Here is a 14,568-nt window from a genome sequence, read left to right as displayed (position 1 = left end):
ATCTGGTAATCACAGTATTCTGGTGAGGAAAATAGAACACATTCTATTACACCATTTTAGAGATATTTTAACTGTTAATGGCAGAATCTTCTTAAAATTAGCCTTGAAATTGGCCTAAACTATAATTTTCACAAATTATCTTTGAAGAGAAAGTACATGAGTACATTGGTCCCAACCCACATTTATAACCCCAGCATCCATCATGACTTTATTCACATTACATTCTAGCTAGACAGAATTACTCCCCAAGCAGTTATACATCTTTACCCACTGCCTTTTTTTTTTTTTTTTTTTTTTTTTGAGACAGGGTCTCTTTCTGTTGCCCAGGCTGGAGTGCAATGGCACAACCATAGCTCACCATAACGTCAAATTTCTTTGTCTCAAGTGATCCTCCTGCCTCAGCCTACTAAATATATCGGACTACAGGAAAGTGCCACCATGCCCAGCTAGTTTTAGAGGGGGTTTTATTATGTTGTCCAGGCTTGTCTTGAACTCCTGGGCTCAAGAAATCCCCCTGCGTCAGCCTCTCAAAGTGCTGGGATTACAGGTGTGAGCCATTGCACCTGGCCTCTACTCCTTTTTTTTTTCTACCATACAAGCCCATCCCAACAACTTATCTCTATTCATATTGGCTTTTCAAATCACATCTATATTTCCACCCCTAAAATCTCCTTACTTCTTGATTTCTTCAAGCATATGTTAAAATGACAAGTTCTGAGTTGTCATCCCTGGAAAGGGCGCCAAGAGTCCTTTATAGACTATTCCCTGAAGACAGCTGCCCAAGTATTGTTTCGGTCAAAATAATCAGAAAATGTTGAACATCATTAAGGAAAATTGGAGGAAAAACCAGTAAGCAGTCATTCCTTTTTTTTTTTTTTTTTTTTTTTTTTTTTTTGTAAATCCTTGAGGTGTCTGCATCCGGGCTGTTTTTTGTAGTTCTGGTCTATGTACAAGACAGGAATAATAGAGTTGGAGAAGATCCTGAGACAAGCAACTGAAATGGTGAAGGGGACAGAAAGCAAGGCGGGATATAAGCTATATATAAAATGACAACTCTTCATATTAAAACTGGCTAAAGGTAAGCCTCATCAGAGAGCTGTGTGGCTGCAAGATTTTGTTACTGGTATCTTGCCAGAGCATATGTCCTAAACAGTTTTATCTCCAGTGGCCTCAGCCTTGGGCTGTAGTTTGGCTATTCTATTTTCTCTAACTCAATTTCTTGAATTTCTGACAATTTCTTTAGTCCCACACATCCCCATTTACCAGGAGCTTCTCATTACAGAATGGTGAATGTCAGGATGCCCTTACCTACAGGTAAGGGGCAGGTGAACAGTCTTATTTATGTTCATATGGGTTCTAGTTTCATTCTCCCTCCAGGCCAATTGTCATACTCTTTAGGCTAAGTTGTGTACATCAGAATCACCTGGGGAACTATAGATCTATGAATCATTTATCACTTAATTTCTTTATTGTGGAAAATCAGGATGTCATGTATGTATTTCTTTAATACAGAACATAACTAAACAAACAACAAAAATGAATCATTAAGTAGAAAACTGCTTTCGGTCTAATGTTTTATACACACACACACACGCACACACACACACACATATATATATTTGGAGATTAGGTCTCACTCTGTCGCCCAGGCTGCAGTGCAGTGGCACAATCATGACTCACTGCAGCTTCAACTTCCCGGGTTCAGGTGATCTTCCCACCGCAGCCTCTGGGGTAGCTGGGATGACAGGTGTGCACCACCAAGCCCGAGTAATTTTTTATATTCTTTTGCAGAGACGGGGTTTCGTCATGTTGCCCAGGCTGATGTAGAACTCCTGGGCTCACGCAATCCACCTGCTTTGGCCTCCCAAAGTGCTGGGATTACATATGTGAGCCACCATGCCCTGCTGGTTTAATGTTATATTCAAGTTTCTCTAACTGAAGGGCATGTACTGTTGAGCATGCTCAGAAGCCAAGGTTCAAGCCATTCTTCAACTATAGATGCTTCAAGTCATCTCTCTTTCTTTGAAATATTCTCTCCCTTATCAGTTTCACCAATTATACCAAGTAACCCCCTGCTTATTCCCCTAGAACAGACAGAGCTGCTACTAGTCTGTGCCTTATGTGATTTAGAAAAAGACTCTTGGAACGCAGCCCCAGACCATGATGTACAGAGAATGAGTTGGGTATCGCCTCATTTTATTCTCTAATTCAGGTGCCCTTGTGCAGTGAATAACGTGGCAGCTGTGAGACTAGTGATGCTAAACAGGTTTAATTTTTGGTGCAAATTCTAATGAATTAATAATAGCTGTTTTAAAAACACACACAGTGCTAAGAAAGACTCTGAGGCTGTTTTCCGGCTCAGTAGATAAAGTGTACTGTAAGCTGGGATGATTTGCCTTGGTTGGGAGAATGGCACTAGGTGTGACAAGAATTTGCTATCTGAGGACTAGAGGCATCTCACCCGTCCTGAAGAGGTAGGAAGCCTGGGGTAGGCAGAGGTTGAAGTAGAATGTGGGCCCAGACAAGTTTTATAATTTATAGAACACAACTTTCAAATGCCCTTGTAATACAAGGCAACAATCCTACTTTTCCAGGTCTCTAACAAAAAGCATCTAGCTGAGCTAGAGTGTTTTCATGAGGCATCTGCTACACAAAACAATGTCTTGCTTAATAAATAACACCCGTTTCTACTTGGTGTCATTTTACTGTTTAATCAAAACATTTTCACCACTCTTAACCACAATCTAAAGAAGGATGCTTCAATCTCTTCCTGATTTAGCCTTAAACTTGGTCAGGTGTACCATACGACTAGGATTGCCAGAGTCAGCCACCCTCCCAACAAAGGATGCTCAGTTAAATATTGCACGGAACACACTTACACTAAAAATTGCTTGTTGTTTATCTGAAATTCAAATTTAATGGGGCATAATGTATTTTACTTGGCAATCCTACCTATGATGGACATATGTATTTCCCCCCAGCTTTATTAAGGTATAATTGACAAATAAAAGTGTAAATATTTATGATATAAATGGAAATATATACAGATGCTCCTCGACTTTTGACGGGGTTACATCCTGATAAACCTGTCACAAGTTAAAAATATTGTGAGTTGAAAATTCATGTAATACACCTAACTTACTGAATATCCTAGCTTGGCCTAGCCAAACTTAAATGTGCCCAGAACACTTATATCAGCATACTTGGGCTGATGTAACACAAACCCTATTTTATCATAAACTGTTTAATATCTCATGTAATTTATTGAATACTGTATTCAAAATGAAAGATAAAATGGTTGTATGGGTACTCGAAGTACAGTTTCTATTGTCTGTGTATCCCTTTTGCACCATCATACAGTTGAAAAATCTTGTGTCAAACAATCATAAGTCAGGGACCATCTGTATTGTTGAAATAGCATTTTAAGCTGGATTCCTTTTTAGAAAAAAATGATCTAAAAGGGATATGCTATAAAAACCTACAAATGAAGTGTAAGAGGTGATGTACACATGAGCAATTTCACTATATTCAAGAATACTAAAAATTGGGTGTGATTCCCTTGACGTTTAAGGAAGTGGTTTTGAATTTAAAAATAGCAATGCTTTATGCAGTAATAAATATATACAATTTATTACCACTAGGAAGAGATCCATCCAGAAAAATTTTGAAAGACACATTTAGAAAGTTTTAGATATATTCATGTACAATCATGCAAATCAAATAAAAATGATACAGCACCTACTGTATTTTAGGCACTCATGATCCAGAGATGAAGACATGGTCCCGCTGCTCAGGGAGTCTACTAGCAACACACATATAATTCAAAATAATAATATAATCTTGGGAGAAAAATAGAAGTAAATAATAAAGTACAGTCATAGTAGGAAAAAAGGCATGGTTGATTATCTCTACTGGGGGAAAACGGGAGCAAGGGAAAACTCTAATAGATCACTCTTGAACTAGAATTTTGTTGTTTCTTTTAATTGGTATGTAAGTATGTATGTATGTATGTATGTATGTGTGTATGTACAGGGTCTCACTCTGTTGCCTAGGCTGGAGTTCAGTGACACAATCATGGCTCACTGCAGCCTCAAACTCCTGGGCTCAAGTGATCCTCCTGCCTCAGCTCCTAAGTAGCTGGGATGACAGGCACCACTATGCCCAGCTAATTTTTTTTATTTTTTTAGTAGATATGGGGGTCTCACTTTGTTGCTCAGTCTTGTCAACTTCTGGCTTTAAGTAATCCTCCGACAGGCCGGGCGTGGTGGCTCACACCTGTAATCCCAGCACTTTGGGAAGCCTTGGCGGGTGAGTCACCTGAAGTCAGGAGTTCGAGACTAGCCTGGCCACCATGGTGAAATCTGTCTCTACTAAAAATACAAAAATTAGCCGGTGTGGTGGTGCATGCCTGTAATCCCAGCTACTCGGGAGGCTGAGGCTCGAGAATTGCTTGAACCCAGGAGGCAGAGGTTGCAGTGAGCCAAGATTCCATCACTGGACTCCAGCCTGGGTGACAGAGTGAGACTCCGTCTCAAAAAAAAAACAAAAAAAGTTATTCTCCCACCTAGGCCTCCCAAATTGCTGAGGTTACAAGCTTGAGCCACTGTACTGGCCTGTTGCTTCTTTTTAAATCCATTTTATTTGTGGTATAGTTTACAAACAATAAGATTTACCCATTTACCCATTTAAAGTGCAATGTGATGAGTTTTACCTTTTTTAGGGTTATTGAGGTATGATTTGCATAAAGTAAACTTTAGTCTTTTAAAATGTACAGGTCAAAGAATTTTAACAAACTTATTGAGTTGTATAACCATCACCACAATAAAGATACAGAGTATTTCTACTATCAAAAAAATTCCTTCATGCCCTTTTGTGTTAGTTTTCTATTACTGGAATAATAAGTTACCACAAACTTAGTGGTTGAAAGCAGCACCCATTTTACTGTAGCACGCTCACGTATGTCAGAATTTAGGACAGTATGGTGGGGCTGTCTGCTAAGGATCTCACAAAACTGAAATCAAAGTGTTGCATAGGCTGAGTTCCTTTCTGGAGGCTCTGAGTAAAATCTGCTTAGAAGCTCGTTCAGGCTGTTGGCCGGATTCTGTTCCCTGCAGCTCCAGGACTGAGGTCCCCATTTTCTGGACACTTGGCCTTCTCCACCTTCAAGTCAGCAGTGAGTTGAATCCTTCTTGTACTTCAGACCTCTCTGACTTCTGCTTTTAAAAGGTCATGTGATTCCACTGGGCCCACCTGGATAATCCAGGATAATATTGCTATTTTAAGGTCAACTGATTAGTAACTTTAATTACATGTCCAAAGTCTGTTTTGCCATGTAACATAATGTATTCATGGGCATAACAACAGTAGTAAAGGTTATAGGGTCAAAAATTCTGCATTTCACACATTTTGTATCAATGCCACTATTCCAGCCTTTGGTAACATCCGATCTGATTTCTGTCCCTGTAGTTTAGTTTTTTCCAGAATGTCATATAAATAGATCATATAGTCTTTAGCTTTTTTTTTTTTGAGATAAGGTCTCACTCTGTCACCCAGGCTGGAGTGCAGTGGCATGATCACAGCTTGGATCACCAGTCTCGACCTCCTGGGCTTGGGCGATACTCCACTTCTGCCTCCTGAGTAGCTGGAACTATAGGCATGCACCACCACACCCAGCTAATTTATATATATATATATATATATATATATATATATATATATATATATATATATTTTTTTTTTTTTTTTTTTTTTTTTTTGAGATGGAGTCTCGCTCTGTCACCCAGGCTGGAGTGCAGTGGCGCAATCTCGGCTCACTGCAAGCTCCGCCTCCCGGGTTCACGCCATTCTCCTGCCTCAGCCTCTCCGAGTAGCTGGGACTACAGGCGCCCGCCACCATGCCTGGCTAATTTTTTGTATTTTTAGTAGCATCGGGGTTTCACCGTGGTCTCGATCTCCTGACCTCGTGATCCGCCCACCTCGGCCTCCCAAAGTGCTGGGATTACAAGCGTGAGCCACCACGCCTGGCCTAATTTTTATATTTTTTGTAGAAATGGGGTTTTGCTATGCTGTCCAGGCTGGCCTTGAACTCCTGGGCTCAAGCGATGGGCCTACCTCTGCCTCCCAAAGTGCTGGGATTACAGGCGTGAGCCACTGCGCCTGGCCATTATGTAGCTTTTTGAGTCTGACTTTTTTTTTTTTTTTCACTCAGCCTAAGGCTCTTGAGATATATGTACAAAATCACATGGATAAATAGTTCCTTTTTATCGCTAAGTAGTATTTCCTTGTATGAATGTACCACAGTTTGTTCAACCATCCACCCGCTGATGAGAAGGTCCAGGCACAACTGCAGTCTGAGAATATAAGCAGTAGTCACAAATGCCTGATAAACTGATTTAAGGGGCTAGAGAGAGAACAGAAGCTAGGAAAAACCTCTGAGAGATCTAAAATAACAAGTAGGTTCACACAATTAGGGAATGACATTCTAGGAGATGGTCTCATGTACACCATTTTACTAATGAGAAAAATGAGGTTCCAAGAGCTTAACTAACTGGCCAAAATCCACAGGTGATCAATGTCTGAGGTGGAATGTAAATCTAAGTCCATCTGACAGTAAATATATCAGTGATTCCTAATTTTTTTTTTTTCATTTGAGACAGAGTCGTTCTGTCGCCCAGGCTGGAGTGCAGGGGCGCCATCCTGGCTCACTGCAAACTTCACCTCCCAGGTTCAAGCGATTCTCCTGCTTCAGCCTCTCGAGTAGCTGGGATTACAGGCGCCCGCCACCAAGCCCGGCTAGTTTTCGTATTTTTTTTTTTTAGTAGAGATGGGGTTTCGCCATGTTGGCCAGGTTGGTCTCAAACTCCTGACCTTAGGTCATCCGCTCCCCTTGGCCTCCCAAAGTGCTGGGATTACAAGTGTGAGCCATCGTGCCTGGCCCTAATTATATTTGATATGATAAAAGCTATGGGTCTTCCCCCCAGAAAAATAAACACGCAAATGCATACCAATCCTAGCTGAAGAATCATTTACATTTACATTTAACCCTAATCATTTACCTTTAACCCTAATCCCCTAGCGCCAAATATAACTATTCCTTGTGATAAAAGCACAGAATATTACCCCAGGCAGAGACAATTGAAGTGGGAAAACCTGATTTCAAATTTTAACTGTGTCATTTACTGTCTGTGTGATGTTGATCTCATTACTTTAACCAACTGAGCACCAGTTTCTTTACCAGCAAAACAAGTATAATAATGGCAGCTTTGCAAGTGGCTACTCAGCAAATGCCTGGCAAACTGAACTGTCCAGTGAACTTCAATTTCTTGTCCCTTTTCTTGTCTTCTGACCATCCTAGCAAAACAGAGAACCCCATCATGAAATTAAGTCATGTTTACTCTAAAAATCAGGCACAACTGTCTGGGCCAATCAGGATGTTTGATAAGGCATAAACACCAAGAAGCCTCCTGGGAAATAAATTGTTTAAACTTAAGAGTGTCATATAACTTGACTCAAAGGCAGTTGAGCCTGTGTAAGGAGCTTGGCTACATTATTAAACCACCAGAGTGCGTGTCACAGATATCATCTGGCCCAGCCCCCCTTGAACCCAAGCCTGAATCTTACAGCAAAGAATCACTAATAAAACAAGTGAAGATGAAAAGAACTTCATTCTAGCTGGGCGCGATGGCTCATGCCTGTAATCCTAGCACTTTGCGGGGCCGAGGTGAGCGGATCACGAGGTCAGGAGTTTGAGACCAGCCTGGCCAACATGGTGAAACCCCTTTTCTACTAAAAATACAAAAATTAGCCGGGAGTGGTGGCACGCACCCATAATCCCAGCTACTTAGGAGGCTGAGGCAGGAGAATGGCTTGAACCTGGGAGGCGGAGGTTGCAGTGAGCGAAGATCACCCCACTGCACTCCAGCCTGGGCAACAGAGCGAGGCTCCATCTTAAAAAAAAAAAAAAAGAACTTCATTCTAACATTTCAGCAACGTCAGTGCCAACACCTTTGGCAGCACCTTAGGAGATTGATTGTATCACTGCTATTGTCACTGGTGGAGGGTGTCCAGGTTCTTGGGATCTTGAACAAAGAATTGGACAAAATGCACAAACAAAGCAAGGAAGGAAGGAATCATGGGATTTATTGAAAATGAAAGTACACTCCACAGTGTGGGAGTGGACCCCAGCATAGGGGCTCAAGGGCACTGTTACAGAGTTTTTTGGAGTTTAAATATCCTCTACTTGTTGTACATCCTATGTAAATGAAGAGGATGAAGTAAAGTTATCATTTACTATGGAGAGGACATTTCCTGTCATAGCTGAAGTGTGAATCAACCTTATGTTCCCTGCCTCCAGACCCTGCTTTCCTGCCTCACTATCTCCAGTATTGAAAGATAACACCAACAGAAAACCAAATACCACATGTTCTCACTTATAAGTGGGAGCTAAATGATGAGAACACATGAACACATAGAGGGGAACAACACACGTAGAGGGTGAGAGGAGGGAGAGGATCAGGAAAAATAACTAATGGGTACTAGGCTTAATACCTGCGTGATGAAATAATCTGTACAACAAACCCCCATGACACAAGTTTACCTATGTAACAAATCTGCACAGGTACCCCTGAACTTAAAATAAAAGTTAAAAAGAAAGAAAGAAAGAAAAACAGCACCTTCCTTATTGGGCACTGACAACCTATGCATGGACACTACAGGCCACCAGTTGTACCTCTGGCAGGCACCTGTAGAGGTCTTGGTTTTGATGGCTGTTGACCATGACAATAGGCACCCCTAGGGAAGTTCTAGAATAAAAAGAAGAGAAATGGGAGACATGAGTGCCAGACCCCAGAGAACTTGTGAAATACCTTCTTGGTTTTCGAGAAGTTTTTTTTTTTTTTTTTCTCCAGGAGAGGGGGATCCTAGGAGATTGGGGGAATGTGTGGGTAGGGAATGGAGAGTGAAAGTCCTAGAGAATGCAAGGGGATGGACCCAGAAAAACACTGACTTGTGATTTTCTCTTTTCTGCAAGGTTAGCATGGTCATGGAATCCCAGGTGTAAGGCAGTGATATTTACTCTCCCTGAAGATCCTGTACTTTGTAGCCCTCTGACATTTGGATGTGGATTTTTCCTTCAGCAGTATCTTTCCTTGCATGGTCTTCCTCCCCGGAGGCTCCTCTTCATGTTTTTTGCTTATGCAAAGGTCCATTTTTCATCCAATTTTCTTTTAAGTTGTAATGTCTTGGACTTAGGCACAGACTGGGCTATATTTGGGAAGTCATTCTCAAACTTGCTCAAGTGTCAGAGTACTTGGACATCATGGTGCTCTTTGGGGGACTTTAAGAAATGGTATTTTAAAATTTGATTCCATCACTTAATTATGAGAAGAATGAAATAAGCAGCATCATAGCAACTGTTATGTAGGGGCACTTATAAACCAAGCACTCTGTTAATCAGTTTACATTGGTTACCTTATTCAGCTCTCATGATAACCCTGTGAAATATGTACTATATGGAGATAGAGGCTCAGAGAAATTCAGAAACCCCTAGGGTCACACAACCAGGAAGTAGCAGATACTGTATTTGCTCCCTGGACTGTAAAGTTTAAGATTTTGCTGGGTTTGGTAATCCCAGCTCTAATCCCAGCATTTTGGGGTGCTGAGGCAGGAGGATCGCTTGAGCTCAGGAGTTTGAGGCTGCAGTGAACCATGATTCATGATTGCATCACTGCACTCAGTCTTGGTGACAAAGCGAGACCCTGTTTTTTTTTTTTTTTTTTTAAGCTCATGATTTTAACTACTACGTCTACTGCCTACCCTTATGAACAATTTTAATAATATAAATATGACTATATTACAAGTTGTCAGTATTAAGTAAAACCTCTAGAATATGAATTTGAGCACACACAAAATAAGCTGATAAATGCGTATGTTCTGCTGAGTATTCTATTAATATTTCTTTGCCACCATAACAACACAGACTCTGTGTCCCCTCAGGCTTGTTTACAATAATTAGCTGTACTTCCTTCTCTCCCTGAGGTTCATTAAAAGCATCAGTTGATACCAAATGGTGTACTGTTTGCTACTAGCAGCTAATACAAGCAGGGAAAGAGAATTATTTTCTTAAGGGTGCACTTTTGATTACTTCAGGAAACTGTTCTTTGAAGTGTAAATTTATTTCAATCATTCGTTTTTCATTCCCTTCACAAAACTTAAGATATTCACAGTTTTAAAGAGCAGAGTGTTGGAGATGTTAACTATAAGAATGTCTGAGACTTGTTTTTTTAAAACACTTTCTTGGGCAAAAATGCCAGGAATAATCAAGGAACAAAATATTCCTCATTTTTATCATTTTCTCATCACCGTTCCTCAGAGGATCAAGACTGTCTTCTTTTAGATACCAGTAATCCTTTTCAGAATTGACCTTTACTTCCCACCATGGAGGATGCATGGACAGCCACACTGTGAAAAATCTCAGGTTCCAAGCCATACCCAGGATAACAAATGATACTGCCTAGGTAAGTCCAGAGCCAAGTCTTACAGGGCTATTCACAAAGCTGATCTTCTAAGTTTCAACTCCTTCACCCTCAAGCAAGCCAGGACAACAGGCCCCTGGTAACTATGAAAAAATACTGGGATCCGGGCATAAGCCTAGGATTTCAGACTACTAGTAACAGAAATTGCCCTGGCTACAAGTTGGACTGCTCTTCTCCAAATCCCCTGAATAAAATTTTAGCCTGGGCATTGACCTAGCTCAGGTTCCATGAGCTGCTCTTGAGTCCAGTTTCTACACCCTACTTTTTCTCCAGTCTGTTCTTGTCACTTTGTTACAGGTTAGGCATGAGTAGGGCAGGAGACAGCTCTCCCTGACCCACTAGAAAGTTCAGGTGATGATTTGGCAATTATTGCATCGCCTCTCTAAAGGTGATAAATTGGCAGCCGGTGCCAGGGAGAGGCCGCATCCTGATGGTCCACACCTGTCAGCATTAAAGTGTTAATTAAAGGCAGGCCCCAGGGAGAAGCAACTTCCTGGCCATGCACATTAAGAGACAAAAATGGCAAAGTGCTGTGTCCGGAGTTGATTCCTTTTGGTGGATTCTTGGTCTTGCTGACTTCAAGAATGAAGCCACGGACCTTCGTGGTGAGTGTTACAGCTCTTAAAGGTGGTGCGGACCCAAAGAGTGAGCAGCAGCAAGATTTATTGTGAAGAGTGAAAGAACAAAGCTTCCATAGCATGGAAGGGGACCCAAGTGGATTGCCACTGCTGGCTGGAGTGGCCAGCTTTTATAACTTTATTTGTCCCTGCCCATGTCCTGCTGATTGGTCCATTTTACAGAGTGCTGATTGGTCCGTTTTACAGAGTGCTGATTGGTGTGTTTACAATCCTTGAGCTAGACACAGAGTGCTGATTGGTGCGTTTTTACAGAGTGCTGATTGGTACATTTACAATCCTTTAGCTAGACACAGAGTGCTGATTGGTGCCTTTTTACAGAGTGCTGATTTGTGCATTTACAATCCTTTAGCTAGACACAGAGTGCTGATTATTGAAGCCTCCCTCTTTTGGCTCTGAAAATTTCAATTTATAGCTGTTGTGAATTCATCATATTCAATTAAAGGCGTATTTGTACTCAGGCAAAGGAAGAAGAGAAGCCCTGTTGAAAGTCTGAGTTAGGAAAGGGGAAGCAGGGAGAGCTAAAGGAAAGTGAAGGCACAAGTGGCCATAGAGGTTAAAAGTAGAGACACAAAAAGTTAGTGGGAAGGAAGGTTTTGTGTCTGGCTTAGGAAGAGGCCCTGTTTCTGGCCTGAAAAGGGAACAAATTAGTGACACAATAGCTACAGTTTGCTTCACCCTTGGCACTTCTTGGGAACAGGAACCCCTGAAGATGGAGGTAGGTTAAAACAGCCCTTAGTGAATTCTCTACCCTAAACAGTGGCCTTCACATATTTTTACTTGCATAACCTCTAAAGGAATTTTGGAAAAACTCTATGCTCCATCGATATCTTTTTTTCTTCTTTTTAAAAAATAGAGATGGGGTTTTGCTATGTTGCCCAGGCTGGTCTGGAACTCTTGGCCTCAAGTGATCCTCCCACCTTGGCCCCCCAAAATGCTGGAATTACAGGAATAAGCTACCATACCATACCTGGACTCCATAACATATCTTAAAGTTGACATCTAACAACTATGGAGGGATTTATGAAAGCTTAAATATTTCAAGTGATGTAATTTCTGGCATATTGCAAATATTGATGTTTGAAAATAAAACTGTTGCATCCTTTTAAAAAATATAAGTGGGACCAATTACCATGGCAGTTTGATATCCACCATTATCCATTTAAAAGATACATGAAGATACTCCTTTTCTTTTCTTTTTCTTTTTCTTTTCTTTTTTTTTTTTTTTTTTGAGACAGAGTCTCACTCTGTCATCCAGGCTGGAGTGCAGTGGTGCCATCATGGCTTATGGCAGCGTCAACCTCCCAGGCTCAAGTGATCCTCCCACCTCAGTCTCCTGAGTAGCTGGGACCATAGGCACACACCACTGTGCCTGGCTAAATTTTATTTTTATTTTTTGTAAAGATGGGACCTCACTATATTGCCCAACCTGGTCTCAAACTCCTGTACTCAAGCAATCCTCCTTCCTTGGCTTCCCAAAGTGGTTGAGATTATAGGCATGAGCCACTGCACCTGAGAAAGATACTCCTTTTGCACAGCCAGATTTTTTTTTTTTTTTTTTGAGACAGAGTTTCACTCTGCCACCCAGGCTGGAGTGCAGTGGCATGATCTCGGCTCACTGCAACCTCCGCTTTCCAGGTTCAAGCAATTCTCCTGCCTCAGCCTCCTGAGTAGCTGGGATTACAGGCGTGTACCACCCCACTCAGCTAATTTTTGCATTTTTAGTAGAGAAGGGGTTTTCCATGTTGGCCAGGCTGGTCTTGAACTCCTGACCTCAGATGATCTGCCCGCCTCGGCCTCCCAAAGTGCTGGGATTACAGGCGTGAGCCACTGCGTGCAGCACAGCCAGAAATTTTATATCATACTTTTATCTCTTGAACTTATATTTTGATTCTATTCACACCACAGAATTGTACCCTAATGTAATATATTTTTGTTTAGAATATCTTTTGTTATCACATCCCAATTCCTACCATAAAACATGTAAATTTACATTGTAAAAAAATTTTATTCCTGTGACTGTAAGGCTCAGAGTCTTTGGGACTTTTTTGTTTTTTATAATCATTAGCACACGACTGGTTAGAGTAACATAAATATATTATAAAACCTTATAGTTAATAAACATAAAATAGAATATTATTGAGAATGTATCTCTTAATGTGATGTAAGGGGATTTTTTAAAGTAGTTCATATGTCTGTGGATCAGTGTTACTTATTGTTAGAATGAGAACAAGTTCAATATTTTTAGTATACTTAAGATGTTGAGAAATCTTGTTCATGTAAATGAGATAAGAATGAAAGGTTAGTTAAAATAATATCATTCAATTAAGCACTTTCCTAAATATATGCCAAAGATTACATTATATCTATCATAATTTTTATGATAGATCATAATATAATCTATCTGTGTAATGATCTAGCAAATGACAACTTGGTTAGATTCTCCTCTGATTTTGTTGAAAGCAAGGCATTGGAAACGACTTGCCTTTATAAAAGTATTTGTTATCCCATCGTTAAAGTAATGCACTTAGTACTTGTGCTCACACATTTCTCAATATCAACAACAATATTTCCAATGATCCCTTTTGGTGCTCAAGAAGTTTTCATGTTTTGGGGCCAGGCACCAAGGTAAGCCTTGAGATGAGTTAGAGATGTGCCTTTATTTTGTAAAGTGGGAGAAAGGAAGTGGGAAAGTAGAACCATCAGGTATGTTCTCACACAAAGCAAATTTAGGAAAGAGTACACATGGAAGTTAAAAATCTGGAAAATTGTTAAAAACAAAAAGACACACAAACAATACCTACCTATGTATCTCTTTAAGTCTGAGGGTGCCTTGGGAGTATGTGCACCCAGGTTGAAGAACATTAACCCAAAGAACAGAATAACGTAAAAAGCAGGAAACTGGAGTATGGAGGAAGGTATTATCCCTCCTGACCCCCACCAAGATACATTAACATGGTTTTAAGAGTCATTGTTGAGACAGCGTGAGATGGGACCTCAGAACTCATGTATTCAACCTAGAGCTCAGTATGCATACACTGCATATGTCTTTGGGATAAGATACTCATTTACTTATGTTAATACTAAAGTGAAAAAGACTGATGAAGGAGTATGGGAGATTGCTAAAATGCAATTGGCCCTATGGACAAAGGAATTGGTTTCTCAGTTTCCCCTTAATTGCAGAGGTTGAATAAAGCTCTTTGCAGTGCTTTAGCTAGTACATGGCACACAGCGTAGATTGAGGGAGCAATGGATCAAGAAAACTTGTAAGAGGCAGCTAATTTAATTTCTCCTTAAGTAGTCTAATAATCCACTTTTAGCCTAGCTTAGTGATTTGGACTTAAGCAAATAAGGTTCTATCCCAGCAGGTTATCAACTAAGCTCCACAGAAACTCACAGGG

The 14,568-nt window shown here is 40.7% G+C and overlaps 1 long non-coding RNA gene across 1 annotated transcript in view; it reads left to right on the top strand.

The window, feature by feature from the left end:
* The window catches only part of LOC129476486 (uncharacterized), a 47,128-nt gene extending 43,816 nt beyond the window's left edge, over positions 1–3,312 (top strand). The window contains exons 4-5 of the long non-coding RNA XR_008654934.1: positions 909–1,078; positions 1,792–3,312. This is a non-coding gene — a long non-coding RNA (uncharacterized lncRNA). The remainder of the gene's footprint in view (positions 1–908; positions 1,079–1,791) is intronic.
* Positions 3,313–14,568: the final 11,256 nt, after the last annotated feature.

The sequence above is a fragment of the Symphalangus syndactylus genome, chromosome X (genome assembly GCF_028878055.3).
Source record: "Symphalangus syndactylus isolate Jambi chromosome X, NHGRI_mSymSyn1-v2.1_pri, whole genome shotgun sequence".
Taxonomy (NCBI): Eukaryota; Metazoa; Chordata; class Mammalia; order Primates; family Hylobatidae; genus Symphalangus; species Symphalangus syndactylus.
Note: the sequence above shows the minus strand (reverse complement) of the source record. Positions and strands in the feature narration are given on the sequence as shown.